Here is a 25128-nt window from a genome sequence, read left to right on the forward strand (position 1 = left end):
GCCCCAGCCGTTTTTCAAGACTTTGTCAACGACATCTTCCGGGATATGCTTTCCACCTCAGTTGTAGTCTATCTGGATGATATTCTCATCTTTTCTCCAGATATTGACTCCCACCGGAGAGATGTTGGCAGAGTCTTCGACCTCCTACGGGCAAACTCTCTTTACGCTAAGTTGGAGAAGTGTATGTTTGAGCAGGAGTCTTTGCCGTTCCTGGGCTATATCATCTCCGCCCAGGGATTGGCTATGGATCCTGCCAAACTACAGGCTGTGATGGACTGGCAAGAGCCCCATTCTCTTAAAGCGGTGCAGCACTTTATGGGGTTCATTAACTATTACCGCCAGTTCATTCCCCACTTCTCAACTCTGGTAGCTCCCTTGGTAGCCCTCACCAAGAAGGGAGCGAATCCTAAATTGTGGTCGGAAGAGGTCTCCAAGGCCTTCACTTCTATTAAGTCCCACTTTGCTAGCGCTCCCATCTTACATCGTCCCAATGTGGATAAACCATTCCTAATGGAGGTGGATGCCTCATCCGTTGGTGCTGGAGCAGTCCTCTATCAGAAGGATGCTCAAGGTCGGAAGCATCCATGCTTCTTCTTCTCTAAGACCTTCTCGCCAGCGGAGAGAAACTACTCCATCGGGGATAGGGAGCTGCTAGCAATGAAGTTGGCCTTTTCAGAGTGGAGACATCTTCTGGAAGGTGCGCGGTTTCCCTTCCAGGTTTGCACTGACCACAAAAATTTGGTCTACTTACAAACAGCCCAGCGGCTAAATTCTCGCCAAGCCAGATGGTCCTTGTTCTTTTCCCGGTTCCACTTTTCTCTTCATTTTCTCGCCGGGGAGAAGAATATTCGTGCTGATGCTCTCTCTCGCGCCCTTATGTCAACTGAAGAGGAGGAAGAGGAGCCTCGGCTTATTGTTCCTTCTGAGAGCCTGAGAACCGTAGCGCCGGTTTCGCTTGAGTCTGTGCCTCCGGGCAAGACTTTTGTGCCCATTAATTTGCGACCGGTGGTTCTCTCTTGGGCTCATTCGTCCAGAGTGGGTGGACACTTTGGGACAAAGAGGACATCTGAGCTACTGGCGAGGACGTACTGGTGGCCGCATATGGTCCGGGATGTCAGGGATTATATTCTGGCGTGTGTCTCCTGCGCCAAAAATAAATCTCCGCGTCAAAGGCCAGCTGGGTTGCTCTATCCCTTGCCGGTGGCAGATAGGCCCTGGGAGATGGTCGGGATTGGCTTTGTCGTGGGTTTGCCCAAGTGTCGCGGCTGTACCATCATTTGGGTCATCACCGATCATTTCTCGAAAATGGTGCATTTGGTGCCGCTACCACGGTTACCTTCTGCACGAGCCTTGGCTGCGTTGTTCATTAAGCACATCTTCCGCCTACATGGTATGCCTGACAAAATTGTCAGTGACCGTGGTCCCCAGTTTGCGTCTCGGTTCTGGAGAGAGCTATGTCGTCTTCTCAGTATTGAGTTGAATCTCTCTTCCGCTTATCATCCCGAGACGAATGGGTTGGTAGAGAGGGCCAACCAGACCTTTGTCACATACCTGCGACATTTTGTTTTAGCCAGGCAGGATGACTGGGCATCCTTGCTATCATGGGCAGAGTTTGCGCTGAACAACGCCGTAGCTGACTCCACTGGACAAACCCCATTCCTCCTCAACTATGGTCAGCATCCACGGGTACCTGTGCCTATGCCGGTGTCTTCCGCAGACTCCAGGGTGGCAGACTGGGCTGTGGAGGCACGGGATATTTGGGACCGCACTCAGGATGCCATTCGGGCCTCTAAGGAGAGAATGAGGTCCTCCGCCGATGCTCATCGGCGCCCCACTCCGACCTTTGCTCCTGGCGACTTGGTGTGGCTCTCCGCCCGTAACATCAGGCTGCGAGTTGAGTCCACTAAATTTGCTCCTCGCTACTTGGGTCCCTTCAAGGTCCTCGAACAGGTTAATCCTGTGGTCTACCGTCTGGCCCTTCCTCCACGCCTTGGTATCACCGACACCTTTCATGTGTCCCTCCTTAAGCCCGTATACATGTCCCGGTTTTCTGAGTCATCTGCCGGGACATCGGGTTCGTCTACGGACGATTTCGAGGTGAACGCTATCTTGGGGTGCAAGGTGGTACGTGGCAAAAAAAATTTTTGGGTGGACTGGAAGGGTTACGGCCCTGAGGATAGGTCCTGGGAGCCTGTTGAGCACATTCGGGCTCCGCAGCTCATTGCTGCCTTCGAACGTAGCGAGGCCCAATGAGGGGGGGTAACGTTAGGGGTCGAGTTCCCGCTTCTGCACAGGGGGAATCTCGAGCCACCTCCGCTGCGGTCTCCCATTCTTGTCCAGCCGCAGTGGAGTCTGCTCAGCAAAGACGTCGGTCCCAGCGTCTTGCTCATTCTCACTCTGTTCTGAGAGTTACTGCTGCTTCTCCAGTCTCTGCCATTAAAGTCAGTGCTGGTCAGCAGCGAGCGGACTTCTCTGGGACTAAGTCCTTGTCTGCACGTACTGAGCATGCCTTTTGTGACCTAACTTGTTTACTAATTCTTGACATTGTTATGAAGGCATGCTATTAGGGCATCATTTGGATATTTAAAAAACAACTAAATGAAGTAATGAAAGTTCAATAAGTTTTTATAAGTACATAGAATTCTCTTTCTTCTAGACAAGCAGGCTGTTAGTAATTGGTAGAAGGCATTGGTAGATGAACATAAATTTCCATGGACATAGAGCAGAGAATGTGACGGTTTCTTCTGTGATACAGAGTTATTTGGCACTTCTATAGTTTAATAAATCACCTTTTTATGTGGTCTTTGGCAGGAACAACTAAACAAACCTTAGCATTTAATCATTTTACAATACTGTAATGTTCACATAGAGGAAAAAAAAGGAGACATCGTCTTTCAGAGAAGCAGACAATGTAAAAATAAAAAGGAATAAGAAAATAATTGTTTTAGTAGGCTTTACTTTAAAACAAAGGACTAGTGGATGGTTGACATTTTATCACCATAATCTCTGACATCATCGGAAGGCCGGAGTTAAATTATACCTTGCTAATAGTCCAATGGGTATACTTTAGTTCCTTTGTATATTTTCCTGTAGAAATCTCAAATTAACTTTTGGAAAGTTCAAATTTAGCCAATCAACCTGGATCTGTAATTATTGTAAGGAGTCCTCTGCTGTTCTGTCTGGCAGAATATCTATGTTGATTAGTAAAAGTATCTGCACAGCATAAAAATAAGAAAAGTGCAAGTCAGCCATCAATTTGTATAGTAAGGTAGACTATTATTTTATTCTTTATTTTTATTAGGCAAAAATCAACAAATGAGGTATCCTACGTTTTATATAGACACCTCATAAAGGGATTTTATGTGACTAATTTGTTTTAGCTCATTGGCTTCCAATTGTTGAAAAAAAAGAGATTTACTCACTGACTCCTGCTCCAGCTCTCTGCCACTGCTTTTGATGATTGTTTATAGGCTGCAGTGTTGATATCATAATTCAGCGCTTTGTGACTGCTGCAGACAATCCCTGGGCATAGCGGTTCTATTTTTGAAAGTGTAAAAAAAGTAGGTGGTGTCATGAAGCACAGCAATTAATGACTTGAGATACTAAACTTTCAAAGTTAGATAAACACTGTAAGGCCGGGATACCACTAGCGAATCACATCCAATGCGAGAGCATCGGATGCAAAATGCTAAAGACGCTTGGCTCCAGCTCTGGCACGAGCGAGAGCAAAGTGTCAGAGCTCTGTGCATCCTCTACAGCTGTTCTGTGAATGCAGGACAGCTGCAGAGGAGATGGAGAAATTCATTTCTCCATTTCCTCTGCTGCCGGTGTCTGCGGGTGCTGTATGAGAGCTGTGCAATGTTTCAAATACACTCAGAGTTATATGAATGCGTGCGATCCGAATTCAGCATGGAATCGTAGCATATGCAATTGAGAACATAACCGTAGGATTAATTTGGTATGAATGCAATCCGATGTTTAAGCGGATTGCATTATTCTGATTTAATCACAAGTGAGAGAGAACACTAAGGAAAAAGAGCACACCAGACAATAAGGTGATATATTTGTAAAGAGATAAATCAGATACATATAATGTGTTCCCCCTTGTTGAGTTGCATAGGCACAACTTATGTGAAAGCTCAATAATGGTTGTTGCTGTTCCCCTTTGCTTTATTTCACTAAACACAATTTGTTTTATATTATTAGATCAAGTTCTTCAAAATCGTGAATTGCCTTTTCCTTCAAACTTTCAAAGTTTTTGCATATTGTGGTCATTTGTTTTTTAAAATAATGATGCACAATGTATTTTTTGTAGATAGATCTACAGCTGACTTTTTAACTGTTTGCAACAAGAAAACATAGCTTCTATCAAATTAAATAACACTGCAAAATATTTCTTGCTGCAGTTTCACATTCAGTGTAGTCTTAAGAGATCTGTGGAACTAGTCAAGATACTTCTACAATTAAACATTGTTTGACCCCTCATTTCATTGGTGAGAGTTGTTAGGGAAGGGAACAGGAGCAGCAGCTGGGATTCATGAAGATTTGACCATGGTGGGCTACAATTTATCAGTGGCTTCATTACACGTAGGTAAGTCATAGAAATAGTCACAGTCAAATTACTATATATCCCTGTGTTGTCAAGTAAACAACTTCTGATTAGAGATGAGTGAACTTGTTAGAAAAATGTTCACCAATCTCAAACTCGGCACAAACGTAGCACATTCGGATTCGTGTTCAGTTTCACAAACTTTTTTACTCAGTAGGCAAAATTCGGTCACAGTTCAGTAAGACTTGGTTCACATCAGCGTTTGAGTCTGCAGCGTATCATCCGCATGCACAAACGCATGCAAAAACGAATGCAAATGCATTCCTATGCAGCATTTTATATCCACATCATCTTACGCATGACGGCAAAAAAATTTGCGTGTTCCTGCGTTTGCATTGTTTATGCGCATGCGTTCGATATTACCAATGTTTTCCAGTAGCTTTTCCTTGACATTAGACATCCAATGGGCGAGTCTCATGAGATTTCTATATATATATAGACACACTGCACTGAGGAAATCCTTGCCCTTGGCTGCTGTATCCAGCTGCAAGATGGATCTTGACATCGAGAGCTTCAATGATAATCTGGGTTTACAATTGAAATTAGCTGTTGCCTTTGCTTTTTCTTGTCAAAAAGAAAGAAGAAACAAAGACTGAGAATTAGTGTTGAGCATTCCGATACCGCAAGTAGGTATATTTTTGTGATATCGGGAATCAGTATCGGGATTAAGATTCATGTGTAAAATAAAGAATAAAAAAAAAAATATTGATATACTTACCCTCAGACGCGCCCTGGTTGTCACCGCTGCAACCGCCTTGCTTCCCTTTCTAAGAATGAGCGCGTTAAGGACTTTCGATGACATCGCGGCTTGTGATTGGTCGCTGAGCGGTCATGTGACCGCTCAGCAACCAACCACAAGCCGCGACATCATCGAAGGGCTTTATGTGATCTTCTGTATCAAGAATTCCTCCCCCAACCCACAACTGAAAAATTCCAGGGGTTTAAGGGGTAACATTTCTCCTTATGGAGAGTGACATACCAGCTCTGGCTTGTCAAGGTGAGGAGGCTTATTCGCCGTGCAATGCTCATCTGGGAAATTTTATACTGTATGAAAATTGCCTCTTCAGAGAAAAAGAGGACTTAAATTTTCTGGCGCCACCTGTTGGAAGTAGCGAGCTGGTATGTCACTCTCCATAAGGATGTCTTCAAAGGGAGATTTATAGTTAAAATTATGTGCTGCCGCTGAGATGAATTTCAGGAGAGTATAGTTAATTCACAGTGGTTTTATTCAACTATACTCTCCTGAAATTCATCTCAGCGGCAGCGCAGAATTTTAACTACAAATCTCCCTTTGAAGACATTATTTTCTCTGGTCGGTGAAGACCTGTGGATCTGCAGCAGCCGCTATCTATATGCTCTAATCTCATCCTAACCAGGTGAGCAAATTTGGTGTATTTTCTCCTCTGTGTAACGTGGATAAGACCCTATTGTGCTCTTTGTCTATCCATTGTTTTGCAATAGTTACTCTCCATAAGGAGAAACGTTACCCCTTAGACCACAGTCCAGAGCCTCTCACCCAGCCAAATTAGTTCTCATGCTTCTCACTGACGAGGGCAAACAGCCTAAAACACTGTCTCTGCAAATTGAGATACTGATTTGTCTTTTATCCTGTCATATTGCACGACTCGATAAAGGGTTGATTGTGACTTGTCGGATCGCTACTTCCAACAGGTGGCGCTATAGAGTTTAAGTCATCTTTTTCTCTGAAGAGGCAATTTGCATGGAAAAATTCATGGACATTTGTAATTTTCCTAACTGTGTGAGCGCTGTGGATGGCAAACATTCGGATTATGAAACCTGCTGTAAGTGGAACTGAGTATTTTAATTACAAAAAATAGTTTTCTATTCTCATGGTGATTGCAGATGCTGAATGTCAATTTATTCCTGTAGACGTTTGCTCATTTGGACGAGGAAATGACTCTCAGACTTTCAAAAACTCTGGCATGGGCCAACAATTGTATCATAATAATTTCAATTTTCCACAGCCACGACCTCTTCCCAACACTGAATGTCATTTGTTGTGGTTGGGGATGAGGCTTTTCAAATGTATGACAACCTCCTAAAACCTCACTCATGTAGGGATTCGACTCACTCCTAACGGATTTTAAACTACCAACTGACAAGGGCATGAAGAACTGTGGAGTGTGCCTTTGGATTGCTGGTATCTAAATGGTGCATTTTGGGAACAGCTATAAATCTAAAAATTAAGACAATTGATGAGGTTGTGAAAGCGTGTGTTGTTATGCACAATTACATCCTGGCAAAAGATGAACCTGTTACATTGCTTGATTACCAAGATTACCCTCTGTGGACTACAGTGGAAGTTGCCCTGATGAGGGATAAGTTTACTGCATACTTTATTTCTGATAATGGAAGTGTGGCATGGCAAGACGGAATGGTTTAAACTGCTAAGTATGTACATGCAATGTAAAAATATACCTGTAATTTAAAAAATGTACCTGGAATGTTTGCCGAATTAAATAAAATACGTGTAGTAAAACACTCGTTACAAGTTCCCTCAACAATACAATACACACGTGTGTGTTTGCGGCAGTGGAGCTAAAAGAGACATAGAAAACGCAAATATTATGCAAAGTAAACATTTATTTACCAAAAAATTATTGGGTTTACGATCGGGGTCTATCTGAGGGTAAGATGGGGTGGATCTTGGAGGTGAAGAGCTGTGATGATTGGGTGGTAGTTGATGATGAAGGGGTTACAGGGGAAGGGGCAAGCAATTGAAGGATTGGATCATTGATGGAATCATATGAATGGATAGACAAACTGGAAGGGACAGACACAAGGGAAGGTAGTGACACATTTGACAACAGAGACACATTGGTTGGTGAGGGTGGAGGTGGTGGGTCCAATTTTGGAAGGTAATTTTGCCTCTGAGTCTTCGTCCTGGTGGGAATATGTTTACTTTTTGACCTTTGTTTTCTTGGCCGAGTGGGAGTGGTGGCCTCTTTAGCAGTCTTCTGGCGTGGTGCTGGACTGGGCAGCGTGGTTAATGCTGCTGACTGCAGGGGTACCGAACTTGGGAGCGTGATGGATGCTGCAGGGCTGCTGTACTTGGGAGCATGGTGGATGCTGCTAGCTGCAGGGATGATGAACTCTGCAGCATGGTGGATCTGTGAAATGGAGGCGGTATTGATGGAGGATAGTTCGGTGCTGTGGGAGTTGTAAAGTATACAGCATGTTCGGCTGCTGATAATATCCTCTGGCCTGTAGATTGTAGCTTTGGGACTGCTGCTGCTGCAATGTATGGCTGTAAGCAACCCAGCAGGCCTGCATGACGTTGAGCTGGAATTGAGGCATAAGGTTTTCTGACACTTCCCGCTCTATTGAAGAAAAAAAAGGTTGTACCGGTCTCTCAAGGTCGGCTTCCAGGCGATCAAGTCGTTTGTTGACATCCTGCATAAGTGTGTTCACATGGTTGAACTCACTCTTCTGTCTGTCTCCAAGCACCTAAATCCCATCCTGGAAGACCCAGCTTTAGTGCATAAACTCAGGCATGAGTGACCTCTCCCAGGCCCTCTGCTGCTGACGCGAAGACCCAGCAAAAGCAACAGCAGAGGGCTGAGAGAAGGGAAAAGCTGATGGACCGGCGGCTGCCTGTTCCTCAGCCCGTGAGGCCTGTCAGGTTGCTATAGTGATGATGGATGATTGGGACTGGGCCTGTTCGTTGGCTGGTTGATGAGGGGCCGCTCCAACAGAGGACGATCCAGGTTCTGCGGTGCTGCACCAGGTTCTGTGTGGAAAATAAATTAAAAAGATTAGTAAAAAAATTAAAAGTTTAAATAATATTAAGACAACACAAAAGATACTCACTTTCACTGAGCAAGAGCAGGCCTTAGATAAGCAAGGTTACGGTGGTATTTGTATTTTTTTATTAGCACCACTTTTAACCTGGTTATTCTGTCTCATGTCCAAGTTGAAGCGATCCTTAATCGAGCGCCAACGCACCTCTATTCTCTTCACTGTGAAGGGGGACAAAAATAATTGTAAAACAATGCACCTACATTTACAGTTTCACTGGAGCATCACACCACATTGCAATACTTACCAAAATCATTTCTGGTACGCGGCGTGGCATGCTCCCAATCATGCAACAGCAATCTGGCCACTTCTTCCCAGAGTCGTTGAATCACAACAATGTCGGAGTGCTGACGATCAAGGGTGTCCCACAACGGTACTCGCTCTTGCACAGGGTTAATTAGTTGCTCACTTTCAATGTCTTGTTTGGTTCTCGTTGTGGAACCTATAGATCCAATAAAACAAAATAATTTTAAGTAAAAATGAAAAAAAATTCACTTACAACTCTGATGAAAAGAATACTTACACCAAGTCTTTCCTCTTGAGACACATGAGTCCGACGACCCTGAGAAGAATAATTTCCACTCGACTGCTCCGGCTCTTCATCACTGGAAGGTACCTGTAAAGAAATTACATGATTTAACACAGGTATAGTATTGCCAGTCAATACATACCAATCAGTATAGCAAATGTGGTTACATAATCTGTGTCATGTACACAATAGAAAGCAGTCAATTCTTTACTTGAGGACATGGTTGAAGAGCAGGCAGCAGTCAAGTTAAACACTAAAGAAAAACAAAGATAACAAAAATCAAACTTGTTAGAGGTGGTGATTTATAATGGGTGGTGATGGGGTGGGGGGTATGGGATTGTGTGTGGTGATGTGGTGATGGGGTGGGATTATGTGTGGTGATGGGGTGGGGGGCGGGATTATGTGTGGTGATATGGTGGGGGTGGGATTATGTGTGGTGATGGGGTTGGGGGTGGGATTATGGGTGGTGATAGGGTGGGTGATGGGGTGGGGGGGCGGTATTATGTGTGGTGATGTGGTGGGGGGCGGGATTATGTGTGGTGATGGGGTTGGGGGTGGGATTATGGGTGGTGATGGGGTGGGGGCGGGATTATGGGTGGTGATGAGGTGGGGGGCAGTATTATGGGTGGTAATGGGTGGGGGGGCAGGATTATGGGTGGTGATGGGGTGGGGGGTGAGATTATGGGTGGTGATGGGGTGGGGGCGCAGGATTATGGGTGGTGATGGGGTGGGGGACGTTATTATGTGTGGTAATGGGGTGGGAATATGTGTGGTAATGGGGTGGGGGCGTGAATATGTGTGGTGATGTGATGGGGGCCAGATTATGTGTGGTGATGTGTTAGGGGCATTATTATGTGTGGTGATGTGTTGGAGTGTGGGATCATGTGTGGTGATGTGCTGGGGGGCAGGATTATGTGTGGTAATGGGGTGGGGGGGCGGGATTATGGGTGGTAATGGGGTGGGGGGCGGGATTATGGGTGGTGATGGGGTGGGGGGCGTTATTATGTGTGGTAATGGGGTGGGAATATGTGTGGTAATGGGGTGGGGGCGGGAATATGTGTGGTAATGTGATGGGGGGCCGGATTATGTGTGGTGATGTGTTGGGGGCATTATTATGTGTGGTGATGTGTTGGGGTGCGGGATTATGTGTGGTGATGTGCTGGGGGGCAGGATTATGTGTGGTAATGGGGTGGGGGGCGGGATTATGGGTGGTAATGGGGTGGGGGCGGGATTATGTGTGGTAATGGGGTGGGGGAGCGGGATTATGGGTGGTAATGGGGTGGGGGGCGGGATTATGTGTGGTAATGGGGTGGGGGGGTGCGATTATGGGTGGTAATGGGGTGGGGGGGGCGGTATTTATGGGTGGTAATGGGTGGGGGGGCAGGATTATGGGTGGTGATGGGGGGGGTGAGATTTTGGGTGGTGATGGGGTGGGGGGGTGGGATTTTGGGTGGTGATGGGGTGGGGGATCGGGATTATGGGTGGTGATGGGGTGGGGGGTTATGGGTGGTGATGGGGTGGGGGCAGAATTGTGTGTGTTGATGGGGTGGGATTATGTGGTAATGGGGTGGGGGCGGGATTGTGTGTGGTGATGGGGTGAGGGGTAGTTTTTATGGGTGGTGATGGGGTGGGGGTGGGATTATGGGTGGTGATGGGGTGAAGGGGCTCTATTATGGGTGGCGATGGGGTGGGGGGTGGTATTATGGGTGATGATGGAGTGGGGGGGTGGGATTATGGGTGGTGATGGGGTGGGGGTGGGATTATGGGTGATGATGGGGTGGGGGGCAGGATGATGGGTGGTAATGTGGTGGGGGCCAGGATTATGGGTGGTAATGGGGTGGGGGGCGGGATTATGTTTGGTAATGGGGTGGTGGGTGGGATTGTGTGTGGTGATGTGTTGGGGCAGGATTATGTGTGGTGATGTGGTGGGGGCGGGATTTTGTGTGGTAATGGGGTGGGGGGGTGGTATTGTGTGTGGTAATGGGGTGGGATTATGTGTGGTGATGTGTTGGGGGCGGGATTATGTGTGGTGATGTATTGAGGGCGGGATTATGTGTGGTGATGTGTTGGGGCGGGATTGTGTGTGGTAATGTGGTGGGAGGCGGAGTTACTGTGCAGGGGGTGGGATTAGCGAGTAATCACGATGCCTCTTATATATAGATATACATGTGTAATATGTGTATAAGATATTTAAATTATTTTGTTTTTTAAATAAATATTAAATTAATCTTTTATCTTTTATTTTTCCTTAGAATTTTCATTTCAAAACAGGAATTGATCAAAAAAGCCTCTTACATTTTTATGTCTTTATTTACACAGGAAAATATAATAACTGCATGATTTTATGTGTTTAACACTTAAGAGAAAAATAAGACATAACTAACAATCTAAAATTTGTGTACTGTAAATTTTCTTTCTGTAACATAATCTAAAACTTGTTTTTTTCCTTTGCATGGTAAATATATATTTACTGCACGGCATGTCACAACAGGTGTTTCAGTTTAAACTTGTAACCTTAGAAAGAAGAAACTTTTGAAGCTCCTCAGCCTTTACAAATTAAAGGTCAAATTTTTATAAGCTTTCCTATCTATAGATGTTTTACAAAGTGTTAGGTTATATGTATTTCGGGACTATTCAAAGAAATATTAAAATATTAAATTTAATAGTTTACAATGCGCATTGATGATTAGGAAACAATATTTTGGGTTAATATACATGTGTTCTTATTCTTTGTATGTGAAATATGTAGTTTCAACTTCTATGTGTGTCACAGTCTGAGTAACAGATAACAGACGAGTGTTTGAGCAGCTGCTAAGAGTGTACTTAACGTAAGAATGAATAACGTGGAATGTGTATGTACAGTATGAGAGAGGCCTCATGGTATTCTATGAAATATTATTTACTCAACATATATTTCTATACTTCTTTAGTAATTATTATTGATTTAGTTAATAATGAATAAGTGCAATCACACATCAATATGGTTTATCAAGAAAATCTACATTTAGAACATTTTTCCAAATGATAATTTTATGGTATTTAGTTTTTGTTTTTTTTTTAAGTTATATAGATGGGCACACATCTTCAAATAAATATATGGCACAAGCTGATATGACAGTTATAAAATATAATTATTTTGGTTTTTGCAAATTAATTTTTTCATAAAATAATATTTTTTGATATTAAGGGGAAATGTGTTTTTGATCTTGATTACATCTTCACATTTCATCAATACCTCTTTTTCACACATTTTAAAAAATAAGAAATATTAATAAGGTATTATTGGGTGTAATAACATTATGTATTATAAAAGTCATTTTTTCTATAATGAAGGGTATTATATGAAAAGTTGCAAAATTTCAATATTTTGGTAATCCAAGGTTGACAACATCTAGATGATGGAAATATTAAAGGGAATGTGTTATTAACACATAACCTCTGCATTTATCATCAACATATAAAGGATTTATTTTTATTTTTATTCTAATTTTTATTTTTAATTTTTATTATTACTTAACTCTTATTCTTAATTTTTATTTTTTTATCTCAAGAAGAAAAATAAATCAATATTTAAAAAAAGTAATGTCTAGTACAAGAATATTGCTTCATTAAGTATAGTGATCATATGATTTCATTTTAAGAGAAGTGTCTCAATTCTGAGTTAAATACAATATGCAAATTGCCTCTTCTGAGAAAAAGAGGACTTAAACTCTATAGCGCCACCTGTTGGAAGTAGCGATCCTACAAGTCACAATCAACCCTTTAACGAGTCGTGCAATATGACTTAGAATAAAAGCCAAATCAGTATCTCAATTCGCAGACACGGTGTTTCGGGCTGTTGGCCCTCGTCAGTGCGAAGCATGAGAACTGCTTTGGCTAGGTGAGAGGCTCTGGACTGAGGTCTAAGGGGTATTGTTTCTCATTATGGAGAGTGACATACCATCTCTGGCTTACAACAATTCTTTCACTTATTCATTCATTTATTCATTTATATTCTTATTTTGGTTCATGGCTATACATTCTTACATATTATTGGTCTAATAAATATAGTTTATTAATAAAGTTGTAGTAATAAAGATGGAAATACTTGTTACATAAAAAGACACACTGACATCTATGGGCTCAAAAAGAAATTACATCTATGACATAAAAATGTCCTATCACATGAAGAATATGGTTAATAATGTATTATCATTTTTTATTATTTTATTTTTCCAAATATGAATTCCATATTAATATTCTGATAATAATTATATGGATATTATTGCTTGATATGGTATGCTGTGATATTAAAAGTGAGGTAAATTACCAGATTTGGTATAGAATAGAGAATGAAGACTTCAATCAAGATACTGAAGTTATGTTAATAAAGCCTTTTCATATTTCTAAATTCAATTGATTCTTAAAAGTTGCAAGAAGAAAAAGCCATTATCCAGAAGTTCCATAAGGTAACAATGCTATGACTTCTGAGTAATAATAGACTTTGCCAAATACAATTCATGGCACCACTGACAACTACAACTGCAGAATCCATCACTGACAACTATGAGTACAGTATCTAAACTGACAACCACAATTGGAGAGGACGATGATCCTATGATGCTAAGATGAACTGTGTTATTACGTTTTATCATGTTCCAGTGGTTTCCTATCACCTATAATACTTCCATGAAAGCTGGTGATGATCACTGCTATGTAGCTGAGCTGATCGAGTTGTGCCAGCTTCTAGCCTATTGAAGCATGGCAAAAGTAAAAAAAAAATGATTTAAAAAATATGAAAAAATAAAAATTATATAAAAGTTTAAATCACCCCCCTTTCGCCCCATTCAAAATAAAACAATAAAACAAAATCAAATACATATTTGTTATCACCGTGTTCAGAATCACCTGATCTATCAATAAAAAAACAGATTAACCTAATCGCTAAATGGTGCAGCAAGAAAAAAATTTGAAACACCAGAATTACGGGCGATCAAAAAAAAAAACGGTTCTGCACCAAAATGGTATTAAAAATGCCAGCTCGGCACACAAAAAATAAGCCCTCAACCGACCTCAAATCACGAAAAAAGGAGACACTACGGGCATTGGAAAATTGCGCATATTTTTTTTTTTTTAGCAAAGTTTGGAATTTTTTTTTACCACTTAGATAAAACGTAACCTAGACATGTTTGGTGTCTATGAACTCGTAATGACCTGGAGAATCACATTGGCGGGTCAGTTTTAGTGAACCTAGCTAAAAAGCAAAACAAAAAACCAGTGTGGGATTGCACTTTTTTGCAATTTCACCGCACTTGGAATTTTTTTCCTGTTTTCTAGTACATGACATGCTAAAACCAATGATGTCGTTGAAAAGTGCAACTTGTCCCACAAAAAGCAAGCCTTCTCATGGCCATATTGATGGAAAAATAAAAAAGTCATGGCTCTGGGAAGGAGGGAAGCGAAAAACGAGAACGCAAAAACGGAAAAGGGCAAGGTCGTGAAGGGGTTAAAAAGCTTTTTTTTTAACTTTTAGAGATCACAGAAATATTCACAAAGTAAAATTGTATGTCTGAGAAATGGAGGCCTACAACTTTATTGAAAGCTTTTATTTACTGAGATCACATAAATGCTACACTACAAAATTGTGTAGAGATCACCGAAATTTACTCCACACCACAGAATAGTGTATGGTTGAGAAGTGTAGCCCAGGAAAATGTTTCAATGATTTTTGGGTGTGTTATATGAAACAAAAAAGGATGTTTAAGCACATAATACTTGTTGGATCAAAATAAATAAAATTTTTCCAGCACAAAAAGAAATCTGGAGCTGTATATATGCCAATGAACTGCACAGGCCAAATCTCTATCTACAGACTGATTTCTTTCATACTCCCTGCTCCTAAGACTCTCCCACTCTTCCTTGGCTAATTGCAGATTGTATATGATGCAAATGATTAGTCACAAGATGGGCTTTTAGTATGATGGCTCAGCTTCAGCACCAGTATTAACAATATAGGTGTCTGATTTGTTATACTGTGCATACAGGCACTCTCTCCCTCCAATATGAATTATCACAGAGTTATGCAATGGCTTCAGTGTGCCGAACTGGGTGGCGCCTGTTCTTTTATAATCTTTGATAATGTCACACTGCTAGCCAATCACAGTAATGTCACAACTAAATTGGTTACAGTATTACAATAATTATGAAAACTTGGCACTTCTGGAATTCTGCTGGTGCAAAAGTAGAATAACCAAATCCGTTAACTCCAATGTAGAAATACTTGGCACTCATATAGGTGTATTCAAGAACTTATTTATTGAATGTAGAAATTCCATAAAAATAAGAGACGTTTCGGTCAATACCTGATCTTCCTCACTCATCTGGATAGAGCAGACCTGTGTGAAAGCGTGCTGTATGAGGGTCGGCGGAGTCCACAGGCAATCTAAGAGATGGACACCGCAGACCACCACACAGCGTGCATGCACATATGAGTGCCAATTATTTCTACATGACAGCATTACACTGACTAACAGGCAATCCCCGCATGCTTATTGGCTGCAAAAGATGTGGGGCAGGGATTCAAGTTTTACATCGAGCAGTGCCCATTACTCACCAAGTAACAAGCACATCCGAGCACCATGATACTCGAGTGTCACGGAACACATTCGCTCATCCCTACTGTCTATCACATCAGTTTCCCGATAAGCTGCTGACAATTCAATGAGCAAAGGTCTTACATCTGTGCATGGGTTTAAATTCTAAGTTCTGGTCTTTATAAGAAGTTTTCCACTTAATTTATTAATTACTTAACCAAAGAAATTCTAGCATTTCTAGCTTAAACATTGATCAGTAAAAGGTGGATGAGTGACAGATGTAGGTCTTGTGCTCTGAGAGCCCGGCCAATTTCAGGAAACACAAATGAAGGAGATCCAACTTGTAGTCCGAACATTTCCAGGATCTTGGCCAGTATTTACAGCTTTGAGTTCAAATTAAGAGATGTAGGCCTGCTTTGTTGGGAACCCTGATTACTCATGCAACAGTTCAAACTGCTTTCCTGCTCAGCCACACTCAGGTGGCACAGATATCAGCATCGTAGACTACTATTGTTTAAGGAGAGTGACACAGGTAAAAAAAAAAAAAAATTAAGGATAGAGACACAGGTAGTTGACTGAAAGTAAGTGCAGGCTTGTTGGTCTAGGAGCCCTACTGCTACAGTCAGCATTCATGATGGAGACCCAACTTGGAGCCCAAACATTTCCACAGATTAGGGTCAGACACCACCAAAGTGGCATCAATTTCACCAGATTAGAAATAATATAATGGGGCTTTGACACCCCTTCCACTACAGGCAACCAACCAGATGAAGACACAACTTGGTATCTCCACATTTCAAGAAATTGTTAGTAACATCAGCAGCATTAGCAACATCAGGCACAGAAGCCACGACAAAGGTGCCACAGACTGCAATAGAGCAAGATCAACACAGCACACTAAAAACTGCACAATCGCCTATTCTACCCAGTCTGCGACTGGGATGCAAAAGTAATTGAAGATCTATGACTTGTTCATCTTGATGAAAGCCGTCAACACTTTCAGGGGCCAGTCATATGCTCTTATCTGTCAGCACACCACCAGTAGCATTCAAGACATGTTCTGAGAGAATGCTGGCTGCCGGGCATGAAAACATTTCTAAGGAGTGATAGGCAAGTTCAGGCCACCCTTCCATTTTTGAAGACCAAAATGCAAAAGGGCATTGATATTGAGCTTGAGACACTCCTGCACAATCTTCTCCAGTCATTCACTGTGTGTTAGACTTGTACTCTGTTCTGATGGTGCACGGGCTGGTCTAAGAAATGTATGAAACAACTCACAGATGTGCGAAACCCAAACAGTAAAGTTTGGCTTCCATACAGAACACCTACTGTTCAGGCACGGACACCGAACACAGATTTTTACCAGGAAACAAGGGTAATTGGGATGCCACGTCTGAGGACTATACTGTGTGTGATGTTAAGGTGTTAAGGAGGAGAGGATACTTGATGCAGCACTTGCTATGCACGGGAGCACATGCTCTTTTTAGCTCTCATTATTATTATTTATTGTTATAGCGTCATTTATTCCATGGCGTTTTACATGTGAGGAGGGGTATACATAATAAAAAAAGTGCAATAATCTTAAACAATACAAGTCATAACTGGTACAGGAGGAGTGAGGACCCTGCCCGCGAAGGCTCACAATCTACAAGGGATGGGTGAGGATACAGTAGGCGAGGATAGAGCTGGTCATGCAGCGGTTTGGTTGGTCGGTGGTTCTCATCTACAAGGCATACTGTTGTGCGGATGCCAAAGAAAGGAAGTTGAGTAGCCCATCTAGTAACAAAAGTTGTCAGTTGTTTTGGGTAGGATGAGATGGTGTTTGTTCAGTAGAGCTTTCAGTAACATTACCATCTGCTCCAAGTACATCTTGAACACCAAGCCTATTCCTCCTTCCATCACAATCTCACTTTTTCCCGCTCATGTTGGATATACTCTTCCCCTCTTTAACCAACTGTTTCACAACCCTAGTCCCACACCTGTTAGTCACCTGTAAGTAAGCTAATAATCTGCACCTATTTTCTGAGATAGTGTTTTTAGACCACATAATTAGAACAAAAGATTTAGATGCTGAAATGTGGACTGATGTCTGGACCACACAAATAGCACAAAGGATTTCGATTCTGAAATGTGGAGTCCTGGCTGGACCACACTATTAGCACAAACTGTTTATATTCTGAAATGTGGACTCCTGGCTGGAGCACACTATTAGCAGAAAGAATTTAGATTGTGAAATGTGGTCTGGTGTCTGGGCCACACTATCAGCATAAATGATTGAGATTCTGAAATGTGGCCTAGTGTCTGTAAAATACTATTAGCAGAAATCATTCAGATGTCGGAAGGTCGATTTGACACAGGATCCTAACTAGCTGAACTAGCAATAAACCGCCTAGCTAGCTATCTATTGGCAGCAGCAGCAGTAGCAGCCTCTCTGTGCTGTTACACAGATAAAAGGGTGCATAAACAACATGTCTGCTTTTTATATGGAGAGGGACATGTGACTTCAGCAGCCAATAACAGAAGCCCTTGTGTCTGGACATCTCCACACATTAAGTTAATAATAAAAAAATAATACCGTCCGCCACTACTCTGACCTCTACCCACCCCCTCCCCTCATCAAACATATCCCCTCTGCTCATCATACAGCACCACTATACTAGCCAAAGTCCTAACTAAAGCATTAGTGTAAACTCGATCATTCACCAAACTTTTGACGAAAATGCTTAGGAATACCCAGCATGCCACTCAGTCTGCCAGACCATTTATACAGTGACTCAGCTGTGTTGCCTCAGCTCAGGCTGCGTAGCGTTTCTTACCCAGTCCGGACCTCCTTTCTTGGTTTCTGGTCATCGGTTCTCACACAGCAGTAATGGCCGTAATGCCCTGATCGCGGCCCTTCAATCATACATTTATCAACTTCCCTATGGATAGGTGAGGAATAGTGTTGAGCGATACCTTCCGATATTCAAAGGTATCGGTATCGGATGGTATGTGATGATATCCAAAAAATATCGGATATCGCCGATACCGATACCCGATACCAATGCAAGTCAATGGGACACAAATATCAGAAGGTATCCTGGATGGTTCCCAGGGTCTGAAGGAGAGAAAACTCTCCTTCAGGCCCTGGGATCCATATTCATGTAAAAAATAAAGAATAAAAATAAAAAATATGGATATACTCACCCCTCCGAAGGACCCTGGCTGTCACCGCTGCGAGCGTCTGCCTCCGTCCCTAAGAATGCAGTGAGTGAAGGACCTTCGATGACGTTGCGGCTGACCGCTCACCTGTCCGCTGACCTGACCGCGACGTCATCGAAGGTCCTTCACTCTCTGCATTCTTAGCGGACAGGGTCCTTCGAAGGGGTGAGTATATCCATATTTTTTATTTTTATTCTTTATTTTTTACATGAATATGGATCCCAGAGCCTGAAGGAGAGTCTCCTCTCCTCCAGACCCTTGGAACCATACGCACCGCACACGCCGATTCCGATTTCCGATATCGCAAAAATATCAGAACTCGGTATCGAAATTCCAATACAGCAAATATCGGCCGATACCCGATACTTGCAGTATCGGAATGCTCAACACTAGTGAGGAATATATATTATGTGGGAAACCATTTTTTCAGGTTAAGGCAGGTGGCTATTTTTTCGTTAGGCAATAGATGTACACAGTGGCCAAGAGGAATTAACATGACTCATATTCTCGGTCCTTTAGTTAACACCAATGGATTTAGTTTGTAGGTTCTCATGGTGATAATTGAATGCCTTGCCCAGAAGCAAAAATACATTGCTGATGGGAGACCTTCTACCAGATGTTTTATAAGCTCTTCTGTGATGCACATGCTACAGCAATTACAGTCCATTTGTTCAGTGAAAACTTATTTTAATAGTAATATGGCAAGCTCTCAAAAATAGTGATACAATCTTATTTTATATTTGTTGATCCTGTTAGAGCTGTCTAGGAAAAATGAAATGTAATAGGTATATCTTCAGGTTTATTTTTCTACTGTTCGTCAGTGTTTTTCTTTTCCAGTTTCTTAGTCTGTTCCCTTAAACAGTTCTTTATAAATGTGCACTGAGTATTCTCCTCATAAGGACTAATTGGGAGCCTTAGGAAATGACTAATAAAAAAATAGGAAATGTCTTTTTTCTGAATAGAAACACAGACAGAAGGGATTTGTTCTTTGTCATTCTGTCTCCGCTCACATTAGGGTAATAACTATTCCATGTTTTACATGATAATAAAAACAATGTGTGGAGGTATTGAGAAACTAAGATATCTTCATTTTACGTTACGGTGTGAAAGAGATCCTCAGATTAAAGGGCTTGGTCACTTTATCTTTTTTTTTAACCAATGTGTCGGATAAAGGATGTGACCCTTTTTGTTGTACACTCCCCAACATTGAAATTGCAACACTAAAAGGGAAAAGTTGTGATATTATGGCAAATCACGGGAATGATAGACATATTAATTATATGAAAATGATTAAAAAATGGGGACAACATTTTAATTTATTTATTATTGAATATGAATACCAAGCACAAAAATATTTGCAGTTACATACCTTGGTGTTCTATCAGTGAGCTTACCATTGGCTGTCTGAGGAATGTTCTGCCACACTGAATGCTCTTGGGAATGCAAATAATCAATATCCACTGCTGGCAGCCTTTGCAATTACCATCCAATGACATCCCAGAGGTGCTCAATCAGAGATATGTTCGGAGATGCTGCAGGCCAGTATTGCACTTTTAAGCGACACAGACTGCTCACAGTAGTACAAGCAACATGTGGGCAGGCATTTTCATGTTACATAGTTATGCATATTGAAAAAAGACATACGTCAATTAAGCTCAACCTTTCTCCAAAGTTACATGGGACATTTTGGAGAAATTGTCATATCTCTGGTACCAAATCAAAATAACACTGAGCTCTTACTGTGCATGAAATGAAGACTAGAGGGGTCTGATTACCAGCAGGACAATGATTCCAAACATATTTCAAGAAGCACCCAGAAATTGATGGGAACCAATGGGATCTAAATCCCATTGAACACCCGTGGAATGATCTTAAAATTCTTGCTGGGAGAAGGCATCCTTCAAATATGAGAGACTTGGAGCAGTTTGCAAAAGAAGAGTGATCCAAAATTCCAGTTGAGAGATGTTAGAAGCTTGTTGATGGTTATAGGAAGCAATTGGAAGCATCCTATTTATTTCAAAGGATGTGCAACTAAATATTAAGTTGAGGGTGCCAACTCTTTTGTCTTGCTTATTTGGGGGTTTTGTTTGAAATTATAACCAATTTGCATTTTTTTCGCTGCTTTTATGTTATTTTTCCATATACACAAAGGAATTAAACATGTGTATAACAAAACAGTCGAGGGGTTCAAGAGAGGCCTGGATGTCTTCCTGGAGCAGAACAATATTGTATCATACAATTATTAGGTTCTGTAGAAGGACGTAGATCTGGGCATTTATTATGATGGAATATAGGCTGAACTGGATGGACAAATGTCTTTTTTCGGCCTTACTAACTATGTTACTATGTTACTATGTTACATGCGCAGAGTTCAGGCCACTAAATGAGTGTGATCGACAATATTGAAATCGTTTAATGCTTGTTTCCCGGCCTCTTTCCACCATCTGAGAAAGAATGATGGGGACAGAATGATAACTAATAGATCACTAACAGATCACCATACAGTATCATGTTATCAGCAGCATATCTACAGTTGACACCGGCGATGTGCTGCTGAGAATAATGATTTCTGCTCTGGCATAAAAAATCCAACCACTCGATTAATATGCAGCATTTTGCTTGTTAAGTATAATGCTCCCCATAATCCTCCACATATTATAATGTGCACCACAGTCCTCCATATTGTAAAATGCACACCGCGTAGTATGCCATATAATATAATATGCCCCATAGTCCTCCATATAGTATAATACACTCCTCAGTCCTCCATATAGTATAATACACTCCTCAGTCCTTCATATAGTATTATACACTTCCCATAGTCCTCCATATAGTATAATACACTCCTTATAGACCTCCATATACTATAATATACTCTTCATAGTCCTCCATATATTAAAATACACTACTCAAACCTCCACATAGTATAATACACTCCTCATAGTGCTCCATATAGTATACTGCACCACCAGTCATCCATGTACTACACTTCACTTCCCATAGTATAATGCACCCCATAGTTCTTCATATAGTATAATGTATGTCAGGGAGTCACAAAAACACTGAACTTTAGGAAGGCAAAGTTTGACCAGCTTAGAGATGCCCTTAATCTGGTAGACTGGGACAATATCCTCAGAAATAAGAATACAGATAATAAATGGGAAATGTTTAAGAACATCCTAAATAGGCACTGTAAGCGGTTTATACCTTGTGGGAATAAAAGGACTAGAAATAGGAAAAACCCAATGTGGCTAAACAAAGAAGTAAGACAGGCAATTAACAGTAAAAAGAAAGCATTTGCACTACTAAAGCAGGATGGCACCATTGAAGCTCTAAAAAACTATAGGGAGAAAAATACTTTATCTAAAAAACTAATTAAAGCTGCCAAAAAGGAAACAGAGAAGCACATTGCTAAGGAGAGTAAAACTAATCCCAAACTGTTCTTCAACTATATCAATAGTAAAAGAATAAAAACTGAAAATGTAGGCCCCTTAAAAAATAGTGAGGAAAGAATGGTTGTAGATGACGAGGAAAAAGCTAACATATTAAGACGGGCATGGCACCAGGAGATGGAACAGGATCCTTGATGCAAACAACTGGCTAAGACGATGGTGCAGACAACAAGGATTTGGATTCCTGGACCACGGTGTGAATTATTGGTATGATGGACTCCTCGCCAGAGACGGACTACACCTCAACAAACCTGGGAAACACACATTCGCCAGAAGACTCGCTACACTCATCAGGAGGGCGTTAAACTAGAAGAAGAGGGGACGGGAAGAAAAACATTAGACTCGAACAAGGACGACCCAGGAAAACATACTCTGAAGGGAGGTAAGAACATTTCTAAAACAATCCACAGTGAGGAGATTGGAACAAAACAAAATCCTCTAAACTGCATGCTCGCAAACGCCAGAAGCCTGACAAACAAGATGGAAGAACTAGAAGCAGAAATATCTACAGGTAACTTTGACATAGTGGGAATAACCGAGACATGGTTAGATGAAAGCTATGACTGGGCAGTTAACTTACAGGGTTACAGTCTGTTTAGAAAGGATCGTAAAAATCGGAGAGGAGGAGGGGTTTGTCTCTATGTAAAGTCTTGTCTAAAGTCCACTTTAAGGGAGGATATTAGCGAAGGGAATGAGGATGTCGAGTCCATATGGGTTGAAATTCATGGAGGGAAAAATGGTAACAAAATTCTCATTGGGGTCTGTTACAAACCCCCAAATATAACAGAAAGCATGGAAAGTCTACTTCTAAAGCAGATAGATGAAGCTGCAACCCATAATGAGGTCCTGGTTATGGGGGACTTTAACTACCCGGATATTAACTGGGAAACAGAAACCTGTGAAACCCATAAAGGCAACAGGTTTCTGCTAATAACCAAGAAAAATTATCTTTCACAATTGGTGCAGAATCCAACCAGAGGAGCAGCACTTTTAGACCTAATACTATCTAATAGACCTGACAGAATAACAAATCTGCAGGTGGATGGGCATCTAGGAAATAGCGACCACAATATTGTGCGGTTTCACCTGTCTTTCACTAGGGGGACTTGTCAGGGAGTCACAAAAACACTGAACTTTAGGAAGGCAAAGTTTGACCAGCTTAGAGATGCCCTTAATCTGGTAGACTGGGACAATATCCTCAGAAATAAGAATACAGATAATAAATGGGAAATGTTTAAGAACATCCTAAATAGGCAGTGTAAGCGGTTTATACCTTGTGGGAATAAAAGGACTAGAATTAGGAAAAACCCAATGTGGCTAAACAAAGAAGTAAGACAGGCAATTAACAGTAAAAAGAAACCATTTGCACTACTAAAGCAGGATGGCACCATTGAAGCTCTAAAAAACTATAGGGAGAAAAATACTTTATCTAAAAAACTAATTAAAGCTGCCAAAAAGGAAACAGAGAAGCACATTGCTAAGGAGAGTAAAACTAATCCCAAACTGTTCTTCAACTATATCAATAGTAAAAGAATAAAAACTGAAAATGTAGGCCCCTTAAAAAATAGTGAGGAAAGAATGGTTGTAGATGACGAGGAAAAAGCTAACATATTAAACACCTTCTTCTCCACGGTATTCACGGTGGAAAATGAAATGCTAGGTGAAATCCCAAGAAACAATGAAAACCCTATATTAAGGGTCACCAATCTAACCCAAGAAGAGGTGCGAAACCGGCTAAATAAGATTAAAATAGATAAATCTCCGGGTCCGGATGGCATACACCCACGAGTACTAAGAGAACTAAGTAATGTAATAGATAAACCATTATTTCTTATTTTTAGGGACTCTATAGCGACAGGGTCTGTTCCGCAGGATTGGCGCATAGCAAATGTGGTGCCAATATTCAAAAAGGGCTCTAAAAGTGAACCTGGAAATTATAGGCCAGTAAGTCTAACCTCTATTGTTGGTAAAATATTTGAAGGGTTTCTGAGGGATGTTATTCTGGATTATCTCAATGAGAATAACTGTTTAACTCCATATCAGCATGGGTTTATGAGAAATCGCTCCTGTCAAACCAATCTAATCAGTTTTTATGAAGAGGTAAGCTATAGGCTGGACCACGGTGAGTCATTGGACGTGGTATATCTCGATTTTTCCAAAGCGTTTGATACCGTGCCGCACAAGAGGTTGGTACACAAAATGAGAATGCTTGGTCTGGGGGAAAATGTGTGTAAATGGGTTAGTAACTGGCTTAGTGATAGAAAGCAGAGGGTGGTTATAAATGGTATAGTCTCTAACTGGGTCGCTGTGACCAGTGGGGTACCGCAGGGGTCAGTATTGGGACCTGTTCTCTTCAAAATATTCATTAATGATCTGGTAGAAGGTTTACACAGTAAAATATCGATATTTGCAGATGATACAAAACTATGTAAAGCAGTTAATACAAGAGAAGATAGTATTCTGCTACAGATGGATCTGGATAAGTTGGAAACTTGGGCTGAAAGGTGGCAGATGAGGTTTAACAATGATAAATGTAAGGTTATACACATGGGAAGAGGGAATCAATATCACCATTACACACTGAACGGGAAACCACTGGGTAAATCTGACAGGGAGAAGGACTTGGGGATCCTAGTTAATGATAAACTTACCTGGAGCAGCCAGTGCCAGGCAGCAGCTGCCAAGGCAAACAGGATCATGGGGTGCATTAAAAGAGGTCTGGATACACATGATGAGAGCATTATACTGCCTCTGTACAAATCCCTAGTTAGACCGCACATGGAGTACTGTGTCCAGTTTTGGGCACCGGTGCTCAGGAAGGATATAATGGAACTAGAGAGAGTACAAAGGAGGGCAACAAAATTAATAAAGGGGATGGGAGAACTACAATACCCAGATAGATTAGCGAAATTAGGATTATTTAGTCTAGAAAAAAGACGAATGAGG

This window comes from Ranitomeya imitator, chromosome 5 (assembly GCF_032444005.1).
Source record: "Ranitomeya imitator isolate aRanImi1 chromosome 5, aRanImi1.pri, whole genome shotgun sequence".
Lineage (NCBI taxonomy): Eukaryota > Metazoa > Chordata > Amphibia > Anura > Dendrobatidae > Ranitomeya > Ranitomeya imitator.